General features: G+C 45.7%; 2 protein-coding genes across 3 annotated transcripts in view; both read right to left on the bottom strand.

Annotated features, from left to right (window-relative positions):
• Positions 1-14,278, bottom strand: part of TOPBP1 (DNA topoisomerase II binding protein 1) — a 66,097-nt gene extending 51,819 nt beyond the window's left edge. The window contains exon 1 of the mRNA XM_084858147.1: positions 14,202-14,278. The gene's annotated coding sequence lies outside the window, so the exon portion shown is untranslated. The remainder of the gene's footprint in view (positions 1-14,201) is intronic.
• The window catches only part of LOC146344752 (C-C chemokine receptor type 5-like), a 24,905-nt gene extending 10,417 nt beyond the window's left edge, over positions 1-14,488 (bottom strand). For both annotated transcript variants that reach the window (XM_084858157.1, XM_084858156.1), the window contains exon 1: positions 14,202-14,488. The gene's annotated coding sequence lies outside the window, so the exon portion shown is untranslated. The remainder of the gene's footprint in view (positions 1-14,201) is intronic.

Genomic DNA, 14,488 nt, shown 5'->3' with positions numbered 1-14,488 from the left:
AGTTCTCCCTGCCCGAAGTTATAGAATCCGATCAGGGCTCACATTTCACCTCAGTTATTACACGGGGGCTGGCACAAGCTCTGGGAGTAGAGTGGCATTTACATTGCCCCTGGAGGCCCCAGGCAAGTGGACAGGTTGAAAGAATCAATCGGAGCCTCAAGGAGACTTTAACCAAACTCCAATGAGGGGTGAAGCTCACTTGGGTTGAGGCTCTGCTAATAGCTTTAACGAAGCTTCGAAGGATGCCAAGAAAGGACATAAAATTGTCCCCCTTCGAACTGATGTTTGGGTTCCCGCCTCGGGTACACTGCGGAAGGAGGGAGGAAGTCAAGTGGGAGGTGGGTGATCAGATGCTAAGGGATCAGTTGACTTCTCTACAGTCTGTTCTTTCACAGCTACGAGCTTATTCTGTTCCGTTTCAGAGACTGCCGTTAGATGCACCTATCCATCTCTTCCAGACGGGAGACGAGGTGTTGCTGAAAAAGTGGAATAAAGAAGCTTTAAAGGAAGGGTGGGAGGGGCCTTATTTGGTGGGACCAACCAGCCACTCGTGTGTAAAGCTTGTGGGTTCTAGTAAATGGACACATTGCAGCCGGATAAAGCCATTTAAGCGACCCTCGCTTCCTTCTGTCACCTGGAAAGAACAGGAGGACACAGGCAACGGTCCTTTGCTCCCTGGCACCCCTCTGGAAGCTGCCAAGGACACAGGCGAAGAAGCCATCCAGGAGCCACAATCGCCTGTAATATACAAGTCACAACAGCTGGGAAAAGCTCGGGTTCGAATTACAAAAAACTTGTAATATGAAGCAAGTATTGTGGGTGGTGTTGGTAATGTTAGTTAAAGAAATATTAACGTGGATGGTGATACCTCAAGGACTTGGGCTTGACAGCTTTAAGATAAAACCCCGAAATGTCACACCAACACCCCTCAGATCACTTCTGGTACAGATCCCTGAGAAAGAGAGGCGTCCCTGGAGAACCAGGTTAGGGATCCCAATAACAGAGGAAACTGATAATGTGTGGTTAGAGTGGATAAAGTATACAGCCAAGTCTTTAAATAAGTCTGACTGTTTTGTTTGTGCCACAGGGAGATCTGTAGCAAAGGTGCTGCCCTTTCCACTGGGATGGGACACTCCTTCCCTCCTCACCTGCGTGATCCGTTTGTTCCAACACCCTGATGCATGGGGAGAGGAGGAATGCCAAACCCTCAATAAATTATACCCCCCACTCAAATCAAAGGATCGTGTCAGACCTTCCACAGTCTTTCTGCAAAGAAGAAACCATACCGGATGCATACACCAAAACCTTGCAGACACAGAGGGGCGTATAGGGAACCTGACGAGTAAAGTAAGATGTGTTAATTCCACCCGCTTTAGGAATAATTCCCTTTCAATCCCACGAGCTGATCTCTGGTGGTATTGTGGTGGTCTAGAGTTGTATGAGGTATTGCCCTCCAATTGGTCCGGAGCTTGTGGGTTAGTTCAGTTGGCAGTCCCCTTTTCAATTGCATACCATCCAGCAGAGAAGACTGGCCAACCCCAGCAGAAACGATCAGTAACCCCTTTTGATGATCAAATATATATTGACTCCATAGGAGTACCAAGGGGAGTGCCAGACGAGTTCAAAGGAAGAAATCAAATTTCTGCAGGATTTGAATCTACCCTGTTTTGGTGGGTGACCATTAACAAAAATGTAGATTGGATCAATTACGTTTATTATAATCAACAGAGGTTTATAAACTATACTCGAGATGCTGTAAAAGGATTGGCTGAGCAGCTAGATGCCACCAGCCAAATGGCTTGGGAAAATCGGCATGTTCTTGATATGATGTTAGCAGAAAAAGGAGGGGTTTGTGTCATGCTAGGTGGACGGTGTTGCACCTTCATCCCTAACAACACTACCCCAGATGGCACGGTAACAAAGGCTTTGCAGGGCCTCACCACCTTGTCTGAAGAATTAGCCGAGAATTCAGGGATTAACAACCCCGTGACTGACTGGTTAGAGAGATGGTTTGGAAAATGGAAACACCTAGCAGCCTCAATCCTTATTTCGCTTGTAGTGATGATAGGAGTTTTAGTGTTATTTGGTTGTTGCATTATCCCCTGCGCTAGAGGCTTATCCCAGCGGTTAATTGAAACCGCTCTGTCAAAACAGATGCTCTTGCTTTATTGTGCTGATAAAGAAACTCCGTTTTAAATGCTTTAAGATGTGAATAAAGACTTAAAGGAGGGAATTGTTAGGGGAAAAAAAGGAGACTCCATAACCGTTGGCGTCTCAAGTTACGTAAGAGCCCGAGTGGCGGGAAAATACAGGCGGAGCAAAAAGGGAATCATACTGACGCGCTCATGACTAACAGCTTGGTAAGCTGATAGTGACTGTTTATTGGATATTAACTTAGTGAGCCGATGTACTAACTGTTTCATTGGTTACTGGTAAGAACAATAGAAGCGATATGATATAAAGGGCTTTTGCACACGTGTCTCGGGGTCCAGACTGCTCTGCACCCGTTTTGCAAAACATTCAATAAAATAGTGTTGGATCCACTGCTGCCTGCCTGGCATTCTTTTCTTCTAAACCGAAAGCAAGGACTTTTTATCTAACAAAGGGTCACCCAGGTTGAAGCGTCAATGCTGGAGGGCTGAGCAGTGATGCCCTGTTTAGTCAGGGGCCTTGATGAAAGGCCAAAGGCCCTTGTCTGTCAATGAATTTTGAGGGAGTGTTTTACAGTCACGCCTTTCCCTTTTAAGCTGATGCAAAGGTGAAAAGCCTTTGCTAGGATCATCTCATCTTCATTGCCAGAAGCCTTCTCTGTTTGGATCCATCATCATCTGGGTTTTTGGAGGCATTCTACACGTGGACTCTCCCTTAATTAGAACTTTGGATTGCTAAAGACTTGCCATTAAAAGTACTGTGAGGCTTTTCAGAGACTTGAACTCTCGTTTGCTGTGGATTGTGTGTCTTTGTTGTCAGCTGAGTGTACCAGCAGGCTGAGTTTGATCTATGACTATTGGGCTTTCCGCTGCCTAGATTCATGCAGCATGGAGTTACCAATGCAAAAGCGATGGCACAGATCTTCTTGCGTGTGTGGGTTTACCCTTCCCTTGGTTTTGATAGGCCTTGACCATGTAGCCTGGAGTTAACAACAAAAGATTCAAAGTTGGACTAACTCTCTGTGGGTGTAGTTTTGTTTAGGCCTTTCAAGAATTTACCCCTTGATTGCCAGAGGAATCATTCCAGGAATCATTCCCATTCTTTGTCCAGCGTTTGGAACCCCATGTATGGATTGCCTGGGTTAGATACACCGGTAATTCCAAGTCCCTTCCTTTGTGTTCAGAGCCATGGAGATGGCAGCAAGGAAACCATGTTGATGAGGATCTCGGTCACAGTGGTAGTGTTTAGCTTTGGACTGGTCTGGAATTACACAGAGCCCATAGCTACTGCCCATGAACTATATGATTTCTGAAGAGTGTAACCATTAAGCTTTTGCTGTGGGATTTCCTGTAATAAAGAAATTTCACTGATTTAGGTGTCCGGTGTCAGAATGCCTGAGCATGTGTGCTGGGGAGATTGGGAAACCTGACAGACTCACTGCCTTAGCAGACCAATAGGGATTGTAGCACCAGCCTTTTAAACTAGAGGGGACTGCCACCTGTCCTTCCACAGTCTGCTCATTGTTTTTTCTTTCTCCTCCTACTTTTCTGCTCTTACATGCCACTGTTGGGAGCTTGCTTGCAATGAAATTTTGAAGAGAGAGCGGGCAGGGCAGGAAGAACTCCATGTAAAATAGTGGTATTTCACATGCCTTCTGATATCACTGCCCCAACTGAAACTTTTGGTTCTTCAGAAGTTCAGTAGCTTCAGCATAGCAAAGGATTCAATCAGCCTCCACAAACTTTTTTTCCCCTCCACTTTAATTTTTGTTAAATAGGTGTAGGCTTCAGATTATACCGAAGGGAGGGTTAGGACTATGTGACATCATGATCCAGAAAGTGGTTTTAAAGAGGTTTTACAGTTCTAAAAAAGCAAGAAAAAGCCTTCAACCACCTCACCTCATACAGTTAATTTAAGTATGTGCAATCCTTACAAACCCTCCACAGCATCCTAAATTCCTCTGAAGTGCTACCTCTCTGAAAGGAGCCATTTCACTTGGGGAATTCTCTCTCCCCCCCTCTATTTCCAATCACCATTCTTCTTTTCCCCTTCCCTTCCCTTCCCTATCCTGGCCCTACTTTCTCTTCTTTGCCTTTCTTCACACCGAGCTTGTATCCTGGGATTGAGATTGCTCCTTCATGGAAGTTTGTGGGTTCTTTACATGACACTGTGATCCTCCAAGGCGTCTCCTGCACTAAATGCCTTTTGTTCTGTTTTTAAATAGACCGCAGATAATGAGCTATCAGATTACCCCGTTGTGTTCTGCTTGAGTTCCCTTTGTGAAAAGAGGAGAAGGAGCAAGAAGAGGAGTGAGATCAGTGAAAGATCATGGAAGACTCAGATATGGGGGAGAAGGAGGGGGAAAGGGGAGGGGGGAAAGGAAACGGGTGAAAAAGGGAGTCGTTGGGATCCTGCATTTAAAATGGAAGCAGAAAGCCCTGTTTTAAATGCAGGATTTTAGGCTGATGTAGAGATGCCCTTTATTCCACCCAGAGCGTATCTTGGGGAATTTTTAAAGAGAATTCTCTTTGGTGGGCAAGAGAAGTTCTGAACTGTATTTGACTTTATACAAACAGACAAGAGGGTTGGTTTTTCTCATTCTTCTCCTCACCCAGGTCTTTGAGAAAAGTGGGTTCACATGGTTGCAGAGGAACAAATCTGGGGCTGTTTTGTTTGTCACTTGCCATTATCCAGCAATATAAAGGGTTGTAGCTCAGTGGTAGAGCACCTGCTTGGTATGCAGAAGGTCCCAGGTTCAGTCCCCAGCATCTCCAGGTAGGGCTAGGAAAGAATCCTGCTTCAAACCCTGGAGAACCACTGCCAGTCAGTGTCAACATTACTGAGCTAGATGGATCAAAGGTGTGACTCAGTATAAGGCAGCTTCCTATGTTCCTATGAACAGAAAGCTTTAATAAAAGTGGGAGTTAATTTTTTTGAAGTGGAGGGGAGATAAATACTGCTCACTTATACAATCCTGTGTATGCCTACTCAGACATAAGCCCCATTCGTGTAATGGGGATTACTTCCATGAAAGTGTACATAGGATTCCAGCATGAATTACTTTTGCAGGGAGGCTTGTAGCCTGATCTTCTGCATGTTTACTCAGAAATAAGTCTTGAGTTGTGGACCTAGTACTGCAGGCTTAATACACTGCCCACCTGATTCCAGTTCAACGAATTGACTACTTTTTCAGCCCAGTCCTATGCATTTTTTGCCATTTGTAGGTTTGTTTGTTTTTTCATTTTGCATGGACTCCAGCTTCAGTGGTGAGGGAAAGGCACTTCGTACATGCTCAGAGTTTCTCCATAACTTAGCTTTAGTTTTGAAAACAGACTCCTTGGCTGAATCCTGGTGAAGTCTTGCCACAAATGAAGTTATGAGGAGGAAGATACAACGAGAGCTTGTGCATAACAAGGAGGTGGTAGAGGAGAGTTGCACAGAACAGAACATCTGTTTTTATGAAGAGTTGCTGGAGGATGGAAGAATGAGGAGGGATTGTTGTATGGAGAGGAACAGATTGGGTGGGGGAGACTGTAGGGCTCAGTGGTAAAAGAAAAGCATTCTGCATATGCTCAGAGGCACTCTATATTTAAGAACGAAAGAGGAGCCGCGCTGCATCATGCCCATCTAGTCCAGCTTTCTGTTCACACAGTGGCCAGCCAGCAACCCATGGAAAACCCACAAGCAGGACATGAGTGTAACAGCAATCAATCAGTCAATCCATCCATCCATCCTGTGGACTCTCAGACGATGTCTAGGGACCATAGGGTTACACCCTTAGAGCACAATCCTATCGGACTCGGCTGCTTCCAAAGTTGGAGGCAGCCAACTGTCCTGTGCAGAGCAGGCAGAGCACAGAGGGGATCCTCTCCTCTGCGCTCCGCCAGCCCTGCTTTTGTGGCTAGATGGCCACAGAGCGGGAGGGGGGGAGGTTCTGCGGCGCACAGGAAGCCGCATAAGCAGCTTCTGCAGTCTCCTCCCCTGGGAATGCCCCCTATTCGCCCATTCCATGCTCAGTTTCCCAGTGCGGAGACCATTGAGAACTGCACTGCCTACAACAGGGCGAGGAGCGTGGTTCCTGGCAACTGCAGTCGGAGTGCTGCCTCCAACCTCAGTTCCTGGAAACCAAGAAATCCTATGGCCTTCTAGACTCTGTCTAGTGGCCATAGGATTGCTCTCTTAGTTTATTTTGTAAATATGAAAGGTGTTGCACAAAGACACAGGAGTAACAAGTTATCTCTGCAGTAGGATTATAATAATCAGTGGATCTACAGCCAATGCACCACTCAGTGCCGACTACATTCACCACTCCCACTTGGTACATATAACTGGAAGCATAAAATGAGAGCAGAGAGTTGTCTGTTTAAGAAATTACAGGAAGCCAAATGTGAACCTTGGAATCAAAGTAGAGCTCTGTTAGAATTGATTCACACATAGGTGTATGTACGTCAGTCAGTGAATTGTACACTCCGTCACTTGAAGTTGAACAAATTGAAATGTGCTGTATTCATGGTGATATGAGGCAATAACGAAAGCTCTGTGATATTTGACTTGTCATGGCTGTTTCACACATACTGGAATCACCAAGTGACAAACATGCTGGTATAAAGCCACCCTTCAATTCTAGTCCTTCCCAAATAAGAACATATGAACAAAAGAAGAGGAGCCATGCTGGATCAGACCAGGGGCCCATCTAGTCCAGCATTCTGTTCACACAGTGGCCAACCAGCTGCCCACAGGAAATCCACAAGCAGGACATGAGTGCAACAGCACCCTCCCAGCCATGTTCCCCAGCAACTGGTGTACATAGGCATACTGCCTCTGATACTGGAGGTGGCATATAGCCATCAGGACTAGCAGTCATTGATAGCCTTCTCCTCCATGAATTTCCCCAATCCCCTTTTAAAGCCATCCAAATTGGTGAACATCATCACTACTTCTTGTAGTAGCAAATTCCATAGTTGGACTACACGCTGTGTGAAGAAGTACTTCCTCTTAACTGTCCTGACTCTCCCACCAATCAGTTTCATAGGATAACTCCAGGTTCTAGTATTATGAGAAAGGGAGAAAAATGTCTCCCTATTCACTTTCCCCACACCATGCATAATTTTGTACACTTCTATAATGTCTCCTGTTACTCACTTTTTTTCAAAGCTAAACAATCCCAGCTGTTGTAACCTTTCCTCATAGAGGAGATGTTCCAGCCACTTGATCATTTCAGTTGCCCTTTTCTGCACTTTCTCCAACTTTACAATATCCTTTTTAGGTGTGGTAACCAGAACTGTACACAGTATTCCAAGTGTGGTCGCACCATACATTTGTATAAGGGCTGTATGATATTGGTGTTTTGTGTTGCTCAGAAACCCTATTATTTAACAAGATATCAAGACCAGAGACTCTTGGATGCCCAGTAGTCACTGGAAATAAAGTTTGCTCAGAGTTCAGCTCTGGATGTTTGGAACAGAGTCAGTGTTGTAACTTTCTTTCCCTGCCACTTGGAGGAGCCACAGTTACATTCTTGACACTGAAATGTGTGGTTGAAGTTCTGATTTCCAGCTGAAACAGATATAATGGGGTCAGTAGATGCCTTTTCCCCTTAAACAGCTGCAAGAGGCTGTGATTTCATCAGAGTAGCAGCGCTATGGGAGATGGCTTAACCTGTTCTTCCTGTGCTGTTTTGGGGAGCTAAATTCTATTATTCCTGTATTATGAGCTGAAAGGCTCATGATAGCTTCAGGGCTGCAGTTTAGTTCAGGCTGGGCCTATCATTAGCATGAGTGAGGCAGCCGCCTCAGACAGCAGATGCTTGAGAGCCATGAAGTATTGGAGGAAAGAGTACATGTGACACAGCTTGTAGTACACCCCCTAAGGTAGCCTGCTCACCTCAGATGTAGTGGAGGATGCTTTCCCATCATTTGTAAGACTGTTAAGATTCAAAATGCCGATCTGCTTGACCTCTATACATGGAATGGAGGGGCACCATCTTGTCTACTTAATTTCTAAATTAATCCTGACAGTGACAAAGAATCTAGGCAGTAATCTTGAGCAGGCTTACTAGAACTGCTACTCGAGTTTTGTAAACATATCTCTTCCTGGCCAGGCACTTCTTTCTATGGTTTTCCATCAGATAATTCTAAAAGAGGCTAAACTAAATGTTCTGTCTAGCATGCATGGTGGAGCCCTGATTCAGAGTCAAAATCAGAAGGTAAATTATGTAAATTTGTTATTAGTATTGTATGCTGACTAGAGTGGCCAGATAGCTGGCCAGATGGGCGGCTAATAAATCAAAGAAAGAAACCCCCACCCTTGCTCCTTTATTTGAACTCACAGCTTCCAAAGGCTGCTTTGAGCTAAAAATGAATATCAGAGGAAAGATAGGTGTGGCTGTGTCATGTCTAGTCTGGGGTTGTTTCCAGACGATGCTTCTATGGTGCCATTGCCCTGCCTCATTCACAGTATGTTATGGGGGGCACAGACGACGACATCACCTTCTAACCCTCATGTGTTTTCCCACAACCCCTTTCCCCTTTTTTTTTCTTACCCCAGCAATTGGTTAAGAAAGAAAAGACAGAATAGCTGCGCAATGCGTTCTGATTGTTATTGTTAGGATCCCTTCATCTGGAAGCATGGTGGACCTTGGCCTTAAGAGCAGTTTGCCACATAGCGCAAGGGGCTGCTGACTGAGAAAATCAAGTCTAAAGCCCCCTTGGGTCATGAAAAAGGTTTCACAGTTCTTTGCCACGATGAATATTGCCCTGATATTTGTATCTGAAAATACATGTTTCTTGTAAGTATGCATCAAGCATGTTGAACCTCTTTTAGCCCAAAGGCCCAATTCAATGTCGGAGAAGCTCTCAGAGGGCTACATTACAGTGGTGGGCAGGGTTGAAGGCAAAGGGCATGAGGCCAACATACCAAAAATAAGCTCTCACTGCCAGTAACTAGGCTTTAGGAAAAGCATTTCAACCTTTTAGAATGGGAAAAAACTGCACAAAGGCCAGAAACCCATCAAAAGATCAGTGGTCGGGGAAAGGGGCGGGAGCCAGGGGCATGGCCATCTGGGGAACCCTGGAGGCCAGATTGGGATCCCAAGTGGATGGGATTTGGCCGCCAGACCTGAGGTTCAACATTCCTGGTATATATTGGTTCAGGAATGAACTCCAACTGGCCATGGCTCCCTATAGCATGTTCTCAAATACCAAGAGATCCATGTTTACTGCATATATCATTTCTGAAGCAGCCTGAAAAAACCCTTGAAAGATTTGTTTTTGGTTGATCCTGTGGCTTTACCTTGATAAAAGGGTTCTTTGAGTACAGAGAGCAACCTCACTTGAGCATGAATGGCTAATTACTGTGAAAAGGAGGCTACAGGAATGAACTGAAACCATCAGAAAGAAGGCACTGTCACTATAACTGGCTTTTATACAGCAAAGAAGTATGACACAATCTTAGTCACATAACAGCCAGCGAGGGAACTTTCCAGTATTGTTAGATTAGCACTCTTAAAAAGCATATTACATATATGGGAAGGACATATTCTTGCAGCAGGAATTAATTGGGCAGAATAGTCTCAATTTGCTTACATCTATGTGGATATAGTCATCCAAGGAGCTAATGAACAAACCACCTTCTGAAAGGCAGTACAGAGCTGAGCACCACTATCAGTTTGCAAACACAGATTAGAGAAATTGAAAACCCACACACATCATAACACTAACCATTGACACGGCTTTTATAATGAATTATTTGATACCTTGATTGCCCAACTCCTGACCCACCACTAGAACTGCAGTTCCCAGAGTTCTCTGGGGAGAGGGCATAACTATTAAGCCACTTTGAGCTTGCAGTGTAGTCCCTTCTAGTCCAGTCCCTGTCTGTAGGCAGGGCCATTCCGCCATCGGTCCCCAAGTGATCTATCTGTGCAATCAGACCACAGTGTTCCACAAGCAGAGAGCAGATGCTCTGCAAGAGTTGACTCAGAATGAGTCATGCAAGAAGTGGGCCGAAGAAGAAGGAAGTGCCTCCTGCTGCTGCTGCTGCTTGCCCAGATGGAAGAGGGACTTTGCCAGTAGCAGCAGCAGTCTAGAGGCAGGCCTGGAGCAGGACAACCTGCGATCCCTCACATCTCCTCTTTGTTGTCCTGTTGCACTTGCCGGTGCTGCTGGGATGCTGCCAGCCTCGTGGCTGTGACTTGCGCTCCAGGGGAGCTGGAGTCAACAGTGGTGTCTGCTGAATCAAGCTGCCCATTATTGCAGCTTGAGAAGGTGTTGGGGCTTGAGAAGCCAGCAATGACCAGTCCTGCAGGAGCAGTGTCCCAGTGACTGAGGGAGACAGCTAACAGGACGAAGAGGAGATGGCAAAATTTGCAGCCTGTCCATGCTTTTGGCTGCCAGATCCTCTTTGGTCTTCCCACTAGTTGTAGTGGCACTCATCCTGACAGTCCTCATAGTCACACACCCCAAGAATGGTCCAAAACCACGGGCAGCTGGGTTAAAGCCATTTTCATCTCAACCAGGCACAGGTCATCTGTAAAGTTGTTGGGTCTTAATTGTCCATTCAAGACAAAGCCAGCCCCAAATACTTTGCATTACAACCAGGATAGCTCCCAACAATATATTGTTGCTGAGCAAAATCCATCCTGTCCCCAGCTACTGTGCGGATTGCAGCTAAGCTCAGAGGGAGTCGGGGAGCCCGAAGGGGGTGGCAGGTGATGTCAGCATCCCTGCTAATCGAAAGGTCTTAGCGCTTTAACCCTGTGAGCCCTGGTCCACTACACCGCTGCCACCAGATCCTCCTCATCCTCCCGCTCAAGGCCCTACACAAGCAGAAGTAACTGGCCCAGCTTATGCTCTAGAGCATATGCTTATGCTTTAGCAACCCAGTCATATTGCACCTGGGTACTGACAGAAGCCCCACTAGCCCCCTTTGTGTGCAGCAGAGGGAGGAAGAAGTGCCTGAATGACACAGGTGCTGCAAACTGAGCCATCTGGGACATCTCCTTCCTTCCTTCCCTCACCTGGCTTTCAGTCAATCTTAATCCTAAGCAGTCAGCAGCTCAGTCTCCTGAATGTTGAGTCTCAAAAAGAAGACATGCCCACAAACTGTGATGGGACCCCCACTTTTGTATTAAAAAAAAACAAAAACTAAAACAGGTGAGGTGAGGGAACCATTTTGTGACCAACGGGCAGAGTGAGGGAGCTAGCTTAGGTGATTTTGGATCTTATGAAGGGCTGAAAATTCTTATATTCTTCTTGTATTTTTGCTGCTGGGTAAGGTCGGGGGGGGGGGAGTGGCACTCTGACGCACACAAAACCTAGGGATCATCAAAACCTGCACTGCAGTTTGGGGACTGGGTACTAGGGATGTACGAAAGTCACTTACCTTTTAACGAAATGTGATTCGAGGTGGGAGGGAGGTGCTCCGTCCCTCCCCCCCGAAATTCTGGCCGGGGGGGGAGGCGCTCCGTCCCTCCCCCCCGAAATTCTGATCTGGGGGGAGGCGCTCCGTTCCTCCCCTCCCGAATCCTGGCCAGCCAGGTCCACAAACGGCGGCGGCCATAGCCACCGCCATTTGCATCCCTGCAGTCAGCCGTGATAGGCTATGTAAATGTTTACGTAGCCTATCACGGCTGAGTTAAAAAAAACAACAACAACGCGCTATTTGCGTTCCCCTTATTTTTGCCGTAGTCTACGTAAATGTTTACGTAGACTAGACGTGCCAAAATAAGGAACGCAAATGGTGGCACCCATGGGCACCGCCATTTGCGTACACGCGTTTTTGTTTTTGTTTTTTTACTCAGTTGTGATAGGCTACGTAAAGATTTACATAGCCTATCACGGTATTTTTTAAAAATCTAGCCGTGATAGGCTACGTAAATCTTTACGTAGCCTATCACGTGTTGTTGTTTTTTTTACTGGAAATGGCGGCGGCGGCCAGTCAGAAGACCAGCCGCCGCAGCTGCCGCCGCCGCCACCCCGCCACCAAACCGCCGCTGCCGCAGCCGCCACCAGAAAGATTCGCCCAAGGTAAGTCCCGTCCCGGGGGGGGTGGGGGGGCAGACCGTTTCGCCACCGATTTCGGGGGGCCGAATGCGCTGGCATTCGGCCTCCCCGAGATTCGTGGTGAAATTCTCTGACATCCCTAGTTCACTCCCATGCCTCCTTTTTGTGACTAGCAAGCCTCAGTAATTTTCAGCCCCCTCAAGTAGGCCCTGGGCAAAAAGTCTGAGCACCAGTGTTGTAAGGAAAGTCGGTATTATGATGTCCACATTGCTGATTACTGATGGTTTGGTGGACAAGCTGAGGCTCAGAGATAATAGTGTTTAGCGGAGCTGACGTTGCAGGTTTCGGTAACGAGGAGGGAAAAATTCTCAACGAGCTTCAAAGGTTCACTTATGGATATTTCCAATTGCAAGTATGTGTTTAAGAAACGTACAGGCCACTTTTGAGGGCAGGGATGCCGAATCTCATGCCTGGGGACCAAATCCAGCCCTCCGGGGTTCCCGAGATGGCAGTGCCTCCTTTCGCTTTCCCCCAGCCACTGACCACTTGATGTTTTCCTGGTTGTTCTGCAGAGGCAAATGTGCTCTCTTAAGGCTTAGTTGCTGGCAGTAAGAGCTTTAAGGTAAAATATGCAGGTCTTTTGGCCCCACCCCTTTTGGCTTTGACCCCATCTAGCACTGAAATGCAGCCCCTGAGAGCTTCTCTGAAATGGAATTCGGCCCTCAAGCTGAAAGAGGTTCGACAGGAATCCCCGTTATAGGCCATTGCCCTCACAAGGCGACTTCCATACACACTGAAATGACAATGACACATCAAAATGTCAAAGAATGTAATACATTACATAAATTATTATTATAACTAGGGATGTACGACTCCCCCGCTGACCAGTCCATGGAGGGCGCTGCGGGGCAACTCGGGCCACTTGGGGCCCTGCAGAGTCCTCCGGAGCCCTGCCACGTCCGCCAGAGTTGGCACAGTCGCTCTCCGGCTTTCTAAAAAATGTGATACGTTAATGGCAGCTGCCATTAGCCTATCGTGGGAAAATTACAGCTGTAAATGGCATATTTTATGCCATTTGCGGCCATAAAGCACTTATTTTTACCTAAATTGCAGCTCTTTACAGCTGCATTTAGGTAAATGTAAGTGCTTTACGGCTGCAAATGGCATACAATATGCCATTTACGGCTGTAACTTTCCTGAGATGCTTTCCGTGTGCAATGGCTCTCAGACTCCATATGCACATGAATAAATGACATCTGTGTATTTCAGAGATTTCAAGGAGATGGGATAATGCTGTTTTTGTCTGTGGGCACACACTTACACACACTGGTACTGTTATGATCTCTGATCAAACAGATTTCTTGTCAGAAGTTGCAGCGACTATTTGACTGAAAGCCCCAGAGCAGACAAGAAATTAATATCTGTGCACAAACTTAACAGCTCTATCCTACCTCCTTCAGACCTCTGATATCTGCTGTATCCAGCCAAAGGTAATTTAAAAGGCACTGCTGAATAGACCACTGATGCTTTTAAAATGCAATGTTTCCGTTTTTTAGCATTATTTTCTAATGTTAGCCTTTTTTGCAGTGTTTATTTTGCAAAGCTGAATACACATTGATGTTATTTATTCTCTGCCTTGCTGAAACATAATAAAACACGTTTCTAATAAAAGAAAATAAAGGAGGACATATTCCATTTTGGTAATGATTGTGCTGGGTGTTTCTTTAGTTCTTAAAAGGAATTCTGCCCAGTGTTATAGGGTGAAGGGCTTACTCTTTTTGGAGAATCAGGGAATTTAAACAGATGGAATATCTCTGAACTTTATTACCTGGGTATTTTTAATTACACAATGGGAATTCAAAATGGGAAAGTGTTCAGTGGTTTATTAATCTTTGATATTCAAGATTTGTGCATTGTAGGTTGCATGGTAAGTTACTTTTCAGGCTTAGAAATTTATGCACCATTCCTAATCTATATTTATTGTTTCTGCTGTTTATCCACAGAAATGCAATAAAGAAACACAGATAACCCAAACTTAAATTGACTTACCAATTTACAGACTTTTAATAGATGATGCTGAAAGCTTGATAGTTTGGACCAGGCACGCTATAAAAACCAGAATAGATGCAGTTCAGAAAAAAAAAAAAAAGAAATATAACTCTTTCATGTGTGAAGAAAGATTTGCTCAAGTTCTGCAAATTTCTAGTGGACAAATCTTTCTCGTCTTAAAAAAAAAAAAAGCAAGAGACAGTTCCCTTCTTCTAAAAATAATTGTTTGGCAAGCCAGCACTTCAAAAATCTGTTTCCGTACCTCTGCAGAACATTTTGAAGACTGC

This window comes from Heloderma suspectum, chromosome 5, assembly GCF_057233095.1.
Source record: "Heloderma suspectum isolate Gila_16-S chromosome 5, 16-S_ref, whole genome shotgun sequence".
Classification (NCBI taxonomy): domain Eukaryota; kingdom Metazoa; phylum Chordata; class Lepidosauria; order Squamata; family Helodermatidae; genus Heloderma; species Heloderma suspectum.
This window is presented reverse-complemented; position numbering and strand designations above follow the sequence as displayed.